Here is a 15,078-nt window from a genome sequence, read left to right on the forward strand (position 1 = left end):
TCTAAGATCATGGAATTCCATGATCCCGTGGGTCTCTAGCACAGAACCCGGGTGCTGCCAAACTGCCTTTCCGGGGTTTCCACTGCAGCTGCTGCCGCCAACCCCTCAGACAGGATTCTGCCCTCCTGGGGTCTGGGCAGCCCCAGCCCAGGAAGGCAGAACAAAAATGTCCTCTGTGAGAGGGTGTTACACCCTCTCCCTTTGGAAATAGGTGTGAAGGGCTGGGAGGAGTAGCCTCCCCCAGCCTCTGGAAATGCTTTGATGGGCAGATGTAGCGCCTCATTCTGCCGGCTTTCTCGACTGTTTCCTGGTGGTGCATGCTCTGGGGGCTGTCTGCCTTCACCCTGCACTGGAAGCCAAGAAGAAATCTCCCGTGGGTCGACGGAATCTTCCCCCTGCTAACGCAGGCACCAAAAGACTGATTCACCGGTCCTCTGGGTCCCCTCTCATCCTGACGAGCGTGGTCCCTGGAACACAGGAGCTAGATCCAAGTGAACCCCACAGTCCAGTAATCCTTCAGTCCAAGTTTGGTGGAGGTAAGTCCTTGCCTACCCACGCTAGACTGCAAACCTGTGTACTGCGTGATTTGCTGCTGCTCTGGCTTCTGTGCACTTCTCCAAGGATTCGTTTGTGCACAGCATGGCCTGGGTCCCCAGCACTCCGTCCTGCAGTCCTGCAGTGCTCAACCCTCTGAGTTGGACTCCGACGTCGTGGGACCCTCCTTTTGTGACTCCGGTTACACCAATCTTCTAAGTGCCTGCTCCGGTACTTCTGCGGGTGCTGCCTGCTTCTGTGGGGGCTCTCTGAGTGGCTGAGCGCCCCCTCTGTCTCTTCCTCCAAGTGGCGACATCCTGGTCAATCCTGGTCCCCAGCAGCACCCAAAAACCTCTACTGTGACCCTTGCAGCTAGCAAGTCTTGTTTGCGGTATTTCTGCATGGAAACACCTCTGCAACATCCAGCATGCTGTGGGACATCTTCCATCCAAAGGAGAAGTTCCTAGCCCTTTTCGTTGTTGCATAATCTTCGGCTTCTTCCACCCCTTGCCTTGCAGGTCCTCAGGTCCAGGAATCCGTCTTCAGTGCTTTGCTGGTGTTTGTGGTTCTTGCAGAATCCCCCTATCACAACTATTGTGTCCTTTTGGGGCAGTAGGGGAACTTTACTCCTACTTTTCAGGGTCTTGGGGTGGGGTATCTTGGACACCCTGACTGTTTTCTTACAGTCCCTGCGACCCTCTACAAGTTCCCATAGGTCTGTGGTCCATTCGTGATTCGCATTCCACTTTTGGAGTATATGGTTTGTGTTGCCCCTAGACCTATGTTCACCTATTGCATCCTATTGTGATTCTACATTGTTTGTACTACTTTTCTTACTGTTACCTGTTTTGGGTTTGTGTACATATAACTTGTGTATATTACTTACCTTCTAACTGAGGGTACTCGCTGAGATACTTTTGGCATATTGTCATAAAAATAAAGTACCTTTATTTTTAGTAACTCTGAGTATTGTGTTTTCTTATGATATTGTGCATATGATATAAGTGGTATATTAGGAGCTTTGCATGTCTCCTAGTTCAGCCTAAGCTGCTTTGCCATAGCAACCTTCTATCAGCCTAAGCTGCTAGAAACCCCTCTATTCTACTAATAAGGGATAACTGGACCTGGCACAAGGTGTAAGTAACACAAGGTACCCACTATAATCCAGGCCAGCCTCCTACACCCAGGGGATGCCTCTGTGAGAGAGGCCTCTTTTTTTCATGGTTAGCTCCCCACTTATTGCCTGGAAAATGATGTGGTTTCAGGTTGTAAGTGCCCTGGGCCCCTGCCAAACAGGTTCCAGGATCTCTGCCCCCAAAACTGTACTATGTTTGGCACTTCAGCTACCCTTGTAAGTCCCTAGTAACTGGTACCCCTGTTACCTAGGGCCTGGATACTGCAGTGGGTCCCCAGAGCTGTAGCACCAATTGTGCCACTCTGAGAGATCCCACACCAGACTCATGCAGACTGCCAGAGGAAGTGCCTGACCTAGTGTATTCAAGAGTTACAAACTCAACATGGCACTCACCAAGAGTGCCCTGTCCGCTAACACTGCATGCATTATAAGTAAGTCACCCCTCTGGCAAGCCTTACAGCCCTAAGGGTGCACTGTAATACATGTGAAGGCATATGTTTCCATGAGCAAATATGCCCCTACTGTGTCTTTACAAACCTTAATGCATAGTAAGTGTACAGGGGAGCCATAGCGAGTATATGTGCTGGACACTGGTCATTATGAGTTACGCAGCTACATGATGGCTACTCTGATACCAACAACCCAGGGTTCAAACAACTCAGAATAATAAACCCTCACTGGTACCAGTGTTGGATTTATTATACTATGTACCCAGGGGCTGCCTTAGAGGTGCCCCTGCAAAACCTACATCACCCTGGCACGGTTGCTGGCTAGTCCAAACCAGCCTGCCCCCACCAGGCACAATTCTGGTTCCCTGGGGTGAGAGCTCCTGTTCTCTGGGACCAAAAGACAAAGCCCTTCCTGGGCGGAAGTGTCACTGCTCCTCCCCTAGGAATGTGCCCTGCTCTTGCAAGAAGCATCAAAGGCCGTGCCGCCTTTTAAAGCAGTGCTCCAGCCATTTGCTGCTAGCAGCAGATGGCCACCCCCCTATCCCAGACCCCACAGTTGGCTGAAGGAACGGCAGGAAACACAAAGGATAGGTGGGGTGACCACCCCTCAGGTGTGGCAGACGAGGTGACCACGCCATTTCATTTTCCTCCATCTTGGATGGCAGGAAAATAGCCAACCAGGATTAGAGATATGACCCCTTCCCACAGGAAGTGGTCACATGGTGAGCGTAAACACCCAAACATATGTGCCCCATTGGTCACTATCAGGAACTCCCTCTCATGCCCACTAAATACAGTAGTGGGCATCCCTAGACCTGCAAGTCAGATTCAATGGGCACAAGAAGCAACAAGAAGGCCAGCAACAAAGAAGACTCGAGGCTCGAGAATAGAAGTCCTGCAGCCAGAAGAAAAAGGTGCCAAACTACCTACTTTGCCCAGGACTCAACAGTCGCCGCTGAGGGGTCGACTGGACACCGGGTGACCTTAAGAATTCCCAGAGGACCTCCAACCTTCTAAAAATCGGCAAGAACTTCCCTCTGAGTGAAGGCATCACTCCTTGTATTCTGTGAAGTCCAATTCACTGACCAGCCGCTGACCAATGAATCGGACACAGCAGCCCAACCAAAGTCCACTTGACTAACCTGGAGGACCAACCCTGCAATTGTGCCAAGTTTGGTGGCACTGCTACCTCCAGCGGTGGAGACGTGCCATAGCCAGGGGTACCGGACGTCTAGCGTCAGACACCCAGAAGAAAAGTACACATTGGATTTTCCAAGGACCAAAAGCAAGCACCAGACAAGGGACTTCAAGAAACTCAAGAACCACCCTCCAAAGTGGCCCGGCTAACCTGCAAATCACCTTCAAATTGACCTGCACCTAGCTCCAAAGGCTCCTTAACGCATGACCCTTGGCTGACCTGTTTGCGCTGCACCCAGCCTCCCTGGCCCCTGCATCGGAGAACCAGCTGTGCTCTAGGGGGCGCTAACACCTTGCAACATCAACCCTCCAAGGGGACCCACCGCGCTTACTATTAAGTCCCCCTGTGCAGTGTCTTTCCAAGTGGTTCCCTTCCCTGTGGTGGACTAGCTCCAAGATATTCAACTGCTGCTCCCGCCGGAGCTGGGAGCCGCCCAGACTTCTCTGGCTGGCCTACAGGACATCTTGATGACCTTGACCTAGAAACAAAAGGTGACACTTGTGAAGGCATTGCCTAATTTTATATGCAATTTTAAAGTTTTCTCCCATTGATTCCTACGGTGCGTAATTACACACAGAAACTGAAAATGTTCTAAACTTTGAAAAATCATAATTTAAAAAGTACTTATCCAATTTTGATGAACTTGATCTTAATCTTAAAAATGTTATAAAAATCTGAAGTATTTTTACAAATTGGTCTTGAGTTATTCTTCTGAGTGTGTGTCCACATTTATTGATACTGTGAGTACAACAAATGCTTAGCAACTCTCCTGAATTAGTCTAACTCCTCGACCAAGGTACCACAAAAATAGAGCATTAGAAAATCTATTTTTGCCTCTGGATACCAAGGTGTGGTTGCTTGGACTCTGCACAGTGTACATCGTTTTTGTACACTATATAGAGAACCAGCCTCCTACAGCCTTCATCTCAATCACACCCTTGCAAGACCTCTACAACAATCTCTCTCAATTCTCAGCAACAAAATCACCGCCATTTACACAGCAAATTCAACTCACAACCAGAAGACAGACCTCACCAAATCCCTCCTTATCTTAGCCAGAGAACCAATGCTAACCATAAGGCCCACCTTCACCCCAGAGGAAACCGCCACCATCATGAAGTCCCATCCACTCGGGCCCCCTTGAACCCCTCTCCACGCCTACTTCATAGGATTGCAACCCATCTGTTCCAAGCTCACACCCATTCTGAACACCTCCAACTCTTCTGCGACCTTCCCAAATGCTTGGAAATACACAACTGTCCTCTCATTGTTGTAGAAACCCCACGAGGACACTTCAACGCTCAACAACTATGGACTAATGTCTTTGCTACTATTCCCAGCCAAGGTCTAAGAGAAAATCATCAACAGACACCTCACCGAATACCTCAACCACTACCAACTCCTCAATACCACTCAGCCTGGTTTCAGACCCAACTACAGCATGGAAACTACCCTCATTGCTGCCATGAATGACATCTGCATAATGCTGTACAAAGAAGACATGATGGCCCTCATCTTCCTGGAGCTCTCAGCAGACTGTCACATTCTGCAACGATTTTCCTTGAGCCTGACCCACTTCAACGCCTACATGATCCTTCTAGCCAGCTTCATCGCCTTCACTACATCAAAGTCCTCTCCTACGCTGACAACACTCAACTCATTCTCTCCCTCATGCACAAGATTCCCAGTACCTCTCAGCAGACTGGCACAGTATGCCTCAGCTGCCCGTGACCACTGCAGAGTTTCACAAGGTTCCTCCCTGAGCTGACCCTCTTCAACAGATACGTGATCCCTCTAGCCAGCCTCATCTACCCTCACAAGATCAACGTCCTCTCCTACGCTCAACTCATTCTTTCCCTCATGGACAAGACACCCATTACCCAGATCAAGTTCAATGACTGACACACCCCACTGGATGCAGACCAGCTGTCTGAAGCTGAACACTGACAGGACTGAAGTTGTGATCTTCAGGAAGAGCACTTCACCATTGGGATCCACCTAGTGGCCAACAGAACTGGGACTGACACCCCCCCTTAACACCCATGCCAAGAACCATGGGATTATCATCACCATGGCTGCCCAAGGCAATGCCGACTTCGCCTCATGCTTCCATAACGTAAAGATGCAAAGGAAGATTTTTAAATGGCTTCCAATCAGCACCGGGAACTCTGTCACCCATGCCCTTGTCACAACCATGCACCGCTATATGTAATGATATTTGTGTTTTGACCACTGAATTCATGTTGCACTTAGTCTAGCAGCACACCGTCACATTGGTGACCACCAGCTTCATTTTGCCTATTGTCTTTGTTTTAGCGTTAGCCTCTGCCACGTTAGAGGTGCAGATGTTAGAAGTGCAGAAGCTGCAAGTACTTTTCTGCCGACATGGTTATGCTCATGTTTTCACTCTGCATGTTCTTTCTCACCAAGGGCTAAGGCATAACATGGGGGAGTCGGAGAGATAAGGATGTGCGAGGATGATGTTTATAGTACGGCAGGGAATGGTTTGGTTTTGGAAGAGCACCTTGGGATCTTGGCCAGTTCCAACGTGGTCCTTTCAACTCTGACCTGAAGTAGCCAGCGTTTTTTGGACAACAACTTGCGGGGCGGGAGGGGTTTTCTAGAAATCTCCTCTCTGGCTTGTCTAAGGTATATACGAGACCTAAAACCAGATTGATGGTGAAGTGATTTAGAGACCTCTGGCAGGGTCGGGACGCCGATGCCTGTCATCCTACCCATGAGAGTAGATCTCTTGTCTCTTCACAGTCGATCTGGGGTCAACGACTTTGTGCTGATGGGAGAAAGAAGAAGCAACTATGCCCCATGGTGATTAATTTTGTATTCCTATTATCAGCTTCGCATTGTGTATGTTCACGTCTGCGTCTTTGCATACAAATTTGCTGTTTATAGATTGAAGATTCTTTGTACATGTTTTCATTTCATTATTGCGCATATTTTAAACGTTCACTTTCGGTTGTACTGACTGTTCTTTACAAACCTTGCAGAGTGAACACTACGGGAACACCCTCTATGGCAGAATCAACAAAAAGCTCAACAGGAGGCTGCAAACCATTCAGAACTCAGTGGCCAGATTCACTTTCAACATCCCATGCTGGACATACATCACATCACGTCCGAAAGAGCTCCTCTGGCACACCATAAACAAACCAGCACCAACCAAACTCCCCACTTAACGCTTTCAAGGCACTCGATACCCAGCATACCTTTAGAGTGCTTGAATGTGTTTTAACTTCTTGGCACATATCACTAATTTTCAGTTTGAAAAGGGGAGCTTGAAATGGAAATGGGAGCAGTTAAAAATCCCCTGTGGGCAATCTATTCATTTTTCTGTCATTTGTTCCCCATTTGGGACATTTAGAGGTGCCATCTTGGGCAGTGTGTACTCTAGTCTTTAGACGTGTATTTAAGTAGAGGCACTGCGCAGACGCAGTAAGGCCTTTTTTATGCATAATTGCTGTTCATTTTAAGTGTGTTTTAACTTCTTGGCACATATCGCTAATTTGCATTTTGGAAAGGGGAACTTGAAATTGTTGTTTGGGCTAGAAAGGGAGATGAGAGTAGCTAACAATCCACTGTGGGTAATCTGTTCATTTTGTGGCCATGTGTTTCCCTCTTTTGGGACATTTAGAGGTGCTGTTTAGGCCACATGTATTTAAGTAGATATACTGCATGGATGCACTACTTGCGTACTAAAGGCAAGCCCTTCTGCACCCATCAGCGTCCCAGAAGCGGCCAGCCACTATACCAGATCTATGTTAGAAGATAGGCCATACGTTACTGTAGGAGGCTGGCCTGGCTTGTAGTGGGTACCAATGATACTTACACCTCATACCAGGTCCAGTTATCCCTTATTGGTAGAGTGTAGAAGTGTTCTAGCAGCTTAGACTGATAGAGGTAGCTATAGCAGAGCAACCAAGGCTGAACTAGGAGACATGCAAAGCTCATTCAATACCACTTATAATAAGAAAGACAATACTCATAGTTACAAAAAAATAAAGGTACTTTATTTTAGTTACAATGTACCAAAAATATCTCAGAGGATATACTCCCTTAGGAGGTAAGTAACATACACAAAATATACACAAATAACCAAATCAGGTAAGTAAAACAGTCAGAAAGTAGTGCAAACACTGTAAAACACAATAGAATGCAATAGGCCCAGGGGCAATACAAACCATATACTAAGTAAGTGGAATGCGAACCACAAATGCACCCCTAGGCAAGTGTAGTGTGTTGAGGGTTGCTGGGAGTGTTAGAAAACACCAAGGGTATAGAGGAGACCTCACCCCAGGACCCAGGAAAGCAGGAGCAAAGTACTACTATTTCCCCCAAAACACACTAAAGCCGTGGTAAAGGATTTTGTAAGGACCACACCACACTGCAAAGCACTGAAGATGGATTCCTGGACCTGAAGACCTGTAAAGGAAGGGGACCACGTCCAAGAGTCGCTAAAGTGTCCGCCGGGGTGGGGGGTGGGCAGGAGCCCACTAAACCCTGGATGAAGGTGCAAAATGGCTGCCTCTGGTTGTAAGAAGATGCTGGTTTTGCACCAATGGAGTGAGATAGGAGGTTCTGCTTTTGTGCAGAAGATGTCCCACGGCGTGCTGGTGGATGCAGGCTGGTTTCCTTGGCAAAATACCACAAACAAGCCTTGCTACACGCAAGAGTCACAGTTGAAGAAAAAGAGTGCTGCCCGGGACCAGGAAGGACCAGGATGTTGCCACTCAGGAGGGGAGACAGAGGGGGCCCTCAGCAACGTAGAGAGCCCACTGGAAGGAGGGAAGCACCCGCTGGAGTCCTTGAACACGGGTTCAAGAAGACTGAACACAGCGGTCGTCTCAACACTGCAAAGAGAGGTCCCACAACACCGGAGGTCAACTCACAGAGCTGAGCATCGCTGGACAGAGTGCTGGGGACATTGGCTCGGCTGTGCATGCAGGATTTCTTGGAAGTGTGCACAGAAGCCCTTGTAGCTGCAGATCATATGGTACACAGGATTACTGTCTGGGGAGGGGAGGCAAGGACTTACCTCCTCCAAATTCGGACAGTTGGACCTCTGGACAGTCGGGGTCACTTGGGTCCACCACCTGTGTTCCAGGGACCATGCTCGTCAGGATGAGAGGGGACCCAAAGTACCGGTGAGGCTGTAGTTTGGTGCCTGCTGGAGCAGGAGGAAGATTCCATCAACCCATGGGAGATTTCTTCGTGGCTTCCAGTGCTGGATGAAGGCAGGCAGCCCCCAGAGCATGCGCCACCAGGAAACAGTCGAGAAAGCCGGCAGGATTAGGTGCTACAATGTTGCTGGTAGTCTTCTGGCTACTTTGTTGCAGTTTTGCAGGCGTCCTGGAGCAGTCAGCGGTCGATCGTTGGCACAAATCGAAGAGAGAAGTGCAAAGGAGTCCTGGTGGATTGTTGCAAGTCGAAATCTGAAGAAAAGCCTCAATAGCTTTGAGACCCTAACTAGCCCTGAGAGGATGATTGGCTACCTACCCAGGTATGCACCTATCAGGAGGGCTCTCTGACGTCACCTGCTGGCACTGGCCACTCAGAGGCCTCCAGAGTGCCCCCACACCTCTGAAAACAAGATGGTAAAGGTCTGGGACACACTGGAGGAGCTCTGGGCACCAACCCTGTGGTGGTGATGGACAGGGGAGTGGTCACTCCCCTTTCCTTTGTCCAGTTTCGTACCAGAGCAGGGACTGGGGTTCCCTAAACCGGTGTAGACTGGCTTATACAAGGAGGGCACCATCTGTGCCCTTCAAAGCATTTCCAGAGGCTGGGGGAGGCTACCCCCCCAGCTTGTAACACCTATTTCCAAAGGTAGAGGGTGTAACATCCTGCTCTCAGAGGAAATGCTTTGTTCTGCCTTCCTGGGACTGGGCCCTGGGACCCTGTCTGTGAGGTGACAGCAGCTGTAGCTGCAGTGCAAGCCTCAGAGAGCTGGTTTGGCAGTACTAGGGGTCCATGGTGGAGTCACCAGGATGCATTGAATTGGCTCCCTAATACCAGATTTGGAATGGGGGAACAATGCCAAGATCTTAGACATGTTACATGGCCATATTCGGAGTTACCATTGTGAAGCTACATATAGGTATTGACCTATATGTAGTGCACATGTGTAATGGTGTCCCGCACTCACAAAGTCCGGGGAAATGGCCCTGAACTATGTAGGGGCACCTTTGCTAGTGCAAGGGTGCCCTCACACTTAGTAACTTTGCACCTAACCTTCAGCCAGTGAAGGTTAGACAAATAGGTGACTTAAAAGTTACTTAAGTGCAGTGAAAATGGCTGTGAAATATTGTGTGCACTATTTCACGCAGGCTGCAATGGCAGTCCTGTGTAAGGGGTTGTCTGAGCTCCCTATGGGTGGCAAAAGAAATGCTGCAGCCCATATGGATCTCTTGGAACCCCAATGCCCTGGGTACCTAGGTACCATATACTAGGGACTTATAAGGGGGGGGGGGAGGTCAAATATGTCAATTGAAATTGGTAAATGTAGCCACTAGCCTATAGTGACAAATTTAAAGGCAGAGAGAGCATGAGCACTGATGTTCTGATTAGCAGAGCCTCAGTGACACAGTTAGGCACTACACAGGCATACACATTTAGGCCACAAACTATGAGCACTGGGGTCCTGGCTAGCAGGATCCCAGTGAGACAGGCAAAAACATACTGACATACATGTAAAATTGGGGGTAACATGCCGAGAAAGATGGTACTTTCCTACAGTTACTTATGATAGCTCCATTCTGCGCAGCCTAGCCCCTAAGTCAGCTTCTGTGCCCCATTTCTCACGTAGTACACTAACAGATGATCTTTCCTGTACACACTGTCATTGGGCCCCCCAACCTTTCAGCAAAGAGTATGACTACAGCTAGTACCCAATTAAATAGCCCAGTCACAGCGCAGTCCGTGGCTGCCTTACTGAATGTCCGCTCATTGCAAAAGCATGAAATGCACATTTCTAACTTTCTAGATGAAGAAAATTGGTTTCATGTATATCATTCTGGTACTTTTTTTTAGATCCCTGGGCAGCACTTTGGCCTCTTGGTCTCTCAAATATGCCCATTTTTTAAGTGCTAGGAGATTTCAACCTCCACATGGTTAAACCATTAGACTCTAAGGTAGCCACTCTTCTAGATACCATGGGGGTCATTACAACATTGGCGGTAAAAGGCGCTTACCGCCGTGCAGAAGACCGCCAATACACCGCCGCGGCCGTGGAATCCCGCCACAGCTATTATGACCCAAATCTCAGAATCCGCCGAAAATTCAGACACCCACACAACTCCGCCACACCAAAGGTCAGTGTTAAACTGGCGAAAACAAATCCTCCACCTCCACGCCAACAGAAACACGCCCATGCTATTACGACCCACGAATCCACGCGGCGGTCTTTCAACCGCGGTATTCCATTGGCGGTACACACCGCCGCGCCCAAAATACACACACATCTCCAAAACACCACCACCTTGGACAATTCCAAATACACACACCTGATACACATACAAACAACACTCCCACACACCCAATACAATATAAAACACACACCCACATCACCCACAAACCCCTACGACCAAAAATCAGAGACGAAGGCCAGAGAGACAGCACAGCAAAGACAACCCCACCATACAGAGGCACACAACACCATCACCCACATAACATCCACGCACAAAACACCACACACCACTACACATCACCACACACATCAACACTCACACCGCCCCACACATCACACACACCACCCCATATCACGCCAAAAACACCCCCGCTTTTCCGAAGAGGAGCTCCGGGTCATGGTGGAGGAAATTGTCCGGGTAGAGCCACAGCTATTTGGCTCACAGGTGCAGCACACATCCATAGCCAGGAAGATGGAGCTATGGCGAAGAATAGTGGACAGGGTCAACGCTGTGGGACAGCACCCAAGAAATCGGGAGGACATCAGGAAGAGGTGGAATGACCTACGGGGGAAGGTGCGCACAACATCGCGGTTCAGCGGACTGGCGGCGGACCCCCACATCCTTCCCCACAACTAACAACATGGGAGGAGCAAGTCTTGACCATCATGCATCCTGAGGGCCTCGGAGGAGTCGGTGGAGGAATGGACACTGGTAAGTCAAATCTTAACTATCAGATCCCCCACCCTACCTGCATGCTATCACACACCCCCACCCTCACACCCTCCCCTATCACCCAAACTCCTCATTAATGTACTAATAACACAAACTACACATCTCAACACCAAGCCCTGCATGACACAACTAAGCATGGACACCCATCACCAAAGCATGGCCACTGCACATACCCATAACAACCCCCTAACCATCATCACACAAGCCCCCACACAGGAATGCTTGCACTGGGGTACACGCACACCCACCCATTGCACACCATCACACACACACATGCAATAATCATGCTCTTATGCCCCTGCAGGATCACGAAGGACCGTCACCACACCGGAGGGTCCAGACAACTCCACTCCACCCACAGAAGAGGCCCACAGTGACGATAGCAGCTCTGCCCTACTGGAGCCTGATGACCAGCCCGGACCATCGTGGGCCTCGGGACAGTCGGTTCCCCTCGCACAGGCACAGCCCAACACTGACCTTCCACCCTCTGGTAACACCAGCACAGCACCCACCCAGCGGGCCCAAACCTCCGTACCCAGGACAGGTCAATCAGCGGTGTGTCCACCACTACAGGGAACCCAGGATAACCCACCACCCCAACAACAACAGGGACCTGGGGGCAGTGGTAGTGGGCACACGGTCCAGGGGACGGAGGCACAGGAACACAGGGGAACTGGGAGGGCTGCTGTGCGACAGGGGGCGGACAGGCCAAGGGAACCTACTCTCCACGAGGCCCTATCCTCCATCATGGGAGCATACCACCACTCCCAGGAGACGATGGCGATGGTCCTGGTCAAGTTTCAGGAGACCCAGCGCCTGCAGGAGGACCAGTATTTGGGGTTCAGGGAGGAGCTCAGGACCATCAGCTCCGCCTTGGGCACCATTGTAGGGGTGCTGAAGGACATACAGCAGATCATGAGGGACACCGTGGCACTCCAAGGGGCCCCTGACACTAGCATGGACGATGAACTGCCCACCACCTCCGCCGGCGCTAGTGGACAGGACGCCCCGCCACAGGACCACCACACCAGCACCCCACCCCCTGCAGACAGACAACCACCCCGCAAGCGGTCCCTGAGAGCCAGGAACAGGACCGAGCAAGATGGCAATACCCCGCCAGGAAATGAGACCACCCCACTGTCCCACTTTGTTACCCTGTCCATACTTAAACTGCCCCAGCTCCACTTCCTATGCCCATATGGGCTGTGCACCTGTGAGACTAATAGACTGGACTCTGCCATGGACATTCCTCCGCCATCACCCATCACCATTTTACAACCCCCCTCCATTTTTGAGCACTTCAATAAACACCCTTGAAACACAAAACAATCTGGAGTCAGTCTATGATTTGGTAAAATGTAATATCTATGACAGTGTCAAAATGCGTTGTTAGATGTAAAGGCAACATACCAATGTCACACATCACAAGTCCTTGAAGGATGCAAGCAGATGACACACGTTGGTAACCACACCTGTGAAACCGTAATGGAAAGAAACAACTCAGTTACCAAATAATCCCATGAAATTACACACAGGATAGAGGAGGACGTGTGACAGTGAATGTAATGGTAAAAATGAAAATGTTCTCACCTGTGTGTCACTGGAAATATTGCTGTATGACTGACTCCCTGTTGTCGTTGTCTTCTTCCTCAGCTTCCTCCTCATCACTGTCCACAGGCTCCACAGCTGCCACAACACCGTCATCTGGACCATCCTCCTGCAGAAAAGGCACCTGCGGCGCAAAGCAAGATTGTGAAGCATTGAGTAGGCGATGATGATCTGGCACACCTTCTTCAGTGAGTAGAATAGGGAACCACCTGTCATATGGAGGCACCTGAACCTGGCCTTAAGGAGGCCAAAGGTGCGTTTGATCACCCTCCTAGTCCGTCCCCTAATAGCCACACACGGTGCCTCTGGAGTTGACCCATCATATCAGGGATGCTGCTATTCCGCAGGATGTAGGCGTCATGCACTGAGCCAGGGAACATAGCATTAACCTGGGAGATGTACTGGTCTGCCAAACATACCATCTGTACATTCATGGAATGATAACTCTTCCTGTTCCTGTACACCTGTTCACTCCTGTGGGGGGGGACCAGAGCTACATGGGTCCCATCAATGGCACCTATGACGTTGGGGATATGTCCAAGGGCATAGAAGTCACCTTTCACTGTAGCCAAATCTTCCACCTCAGGGAAAATGATGTATCTCCTTACGTGTTTCAGCAGGGCAGACAACACTCTGGACAATACGTTGGAAAACATAGGCTGGGACATCCCTGATGCCATGGCCACTGTTGTCTGAAATGACCCACTTGCAAGGAAATGGAGCACTGACAGCACCTGCACGTCAGGGGGGATTCCAGTGGGATGGAGGATTGGTGACATCAGGTCTGGCTCCAACTGGGTACATAGTTCCTGGATTGTGGCACGGTCAAACCTGTAGGTGACGATTAAATGTCTCTCCTCCATTGTCAACAGGTCCACCAGCGGTCGGTACACCGGAGGATTCCACCATCTTCTCAAATGTCCCAGCTGACGGCGCCTAGGAAGGACAACAGCGACGATCAAATCAATTTTTTTCCAGGTATGTACCCACAGTTACACAGAAGATGACACCAAACACAAAACCCTTCCTGTATGTGTGTTGAGTGTAGGCCTAGCTATGTGTGACGCAGAAGTAAATGAAGCCATGTGGGCCCCGGAAATGGTGGCTGCCTGACCTCTAAACTGGGACAATGGGATTGTGGGGTAACTGCGTTGCCGTTGCACACTGTCGCGGTAGGCGGTCGTAGACCGCGGCGCAATGCTGCATTGGTTAACATTGGACCCTATGGGTCCCAGGAGCCAATGAACAGGTGCGCCGGCGGTGATGATATGCACCACCGCGGACGTCACCGCCGCGGACGTGACCGCCATTTTCTATCTGTTCAATCACTCGATACCCGATCTTCGACAGGAGAGGACCTACACTGCAAGAGCTGCTGTGACCTCGGTCTGGAAGAGACAATGGCTGCTGCGTCTGGGGAAAGGGCCCCTGCCTTCACTGCTCAGGAGTTGGAGAAACTGGTAGACAGGGTCCTCCCCCAGTACACGCTACTCTATGGTCCTCCAGACCAACAGGTTAGTACACAGGGAGCACGTTGTATGGGCTAGGCCTGGGTGGAGAGGGCTGGTTGTAAGAGGGAAGGGGGCAGAGTTCAGGGAACATTAATGCATGTGAATGAATGGGCCACATGGCTAGAGTAGGAAGGAGGGCCACTCACATCGACGGTGCAGTTGGTAATGACTTCTCGTCTTCCCTTGTGCATGTCATGTAGGTCAGCGCCCACCAGAAGAAGGACATTTGGCGTGCTATCGCCAAGGACGTCCGGACCCTGGGGGTCCACCAGAGACGGGGCACCCACTGCCGGAAAAGATGGGTGGACATTCGCCGCTGGAGCAAGAAGACGGCGGAGGCTCAGCTGGGGATGACCTCCCAACGTGGTAGGGGTGCCCGTCGCACCATGACCCCCCTGATGTTCAGGATCCTGGCGGTGGCATACCCGGAGTTGGATGGGCGCTTCAGGGCATCACAGCAGACACAAGGGGGTGAGTACACTCTCAATCT

Source organism: Pleurodeles waltl, chromosome 7, assembly GCF_031143425.1.
Source record: "Pleurodeles waltl isolate 20211129_DDA chromosome 7, aPleWal1.hap1.20221129, whole genome shotgun sequence".
Classification (NCBI taxonomy): domain Eukaryota; kingdom Metazoa; phylum Chordata; class Amphibia; order Caudata; family Salamandridae; genus Pleurodeles; species Pleurodeles waltl.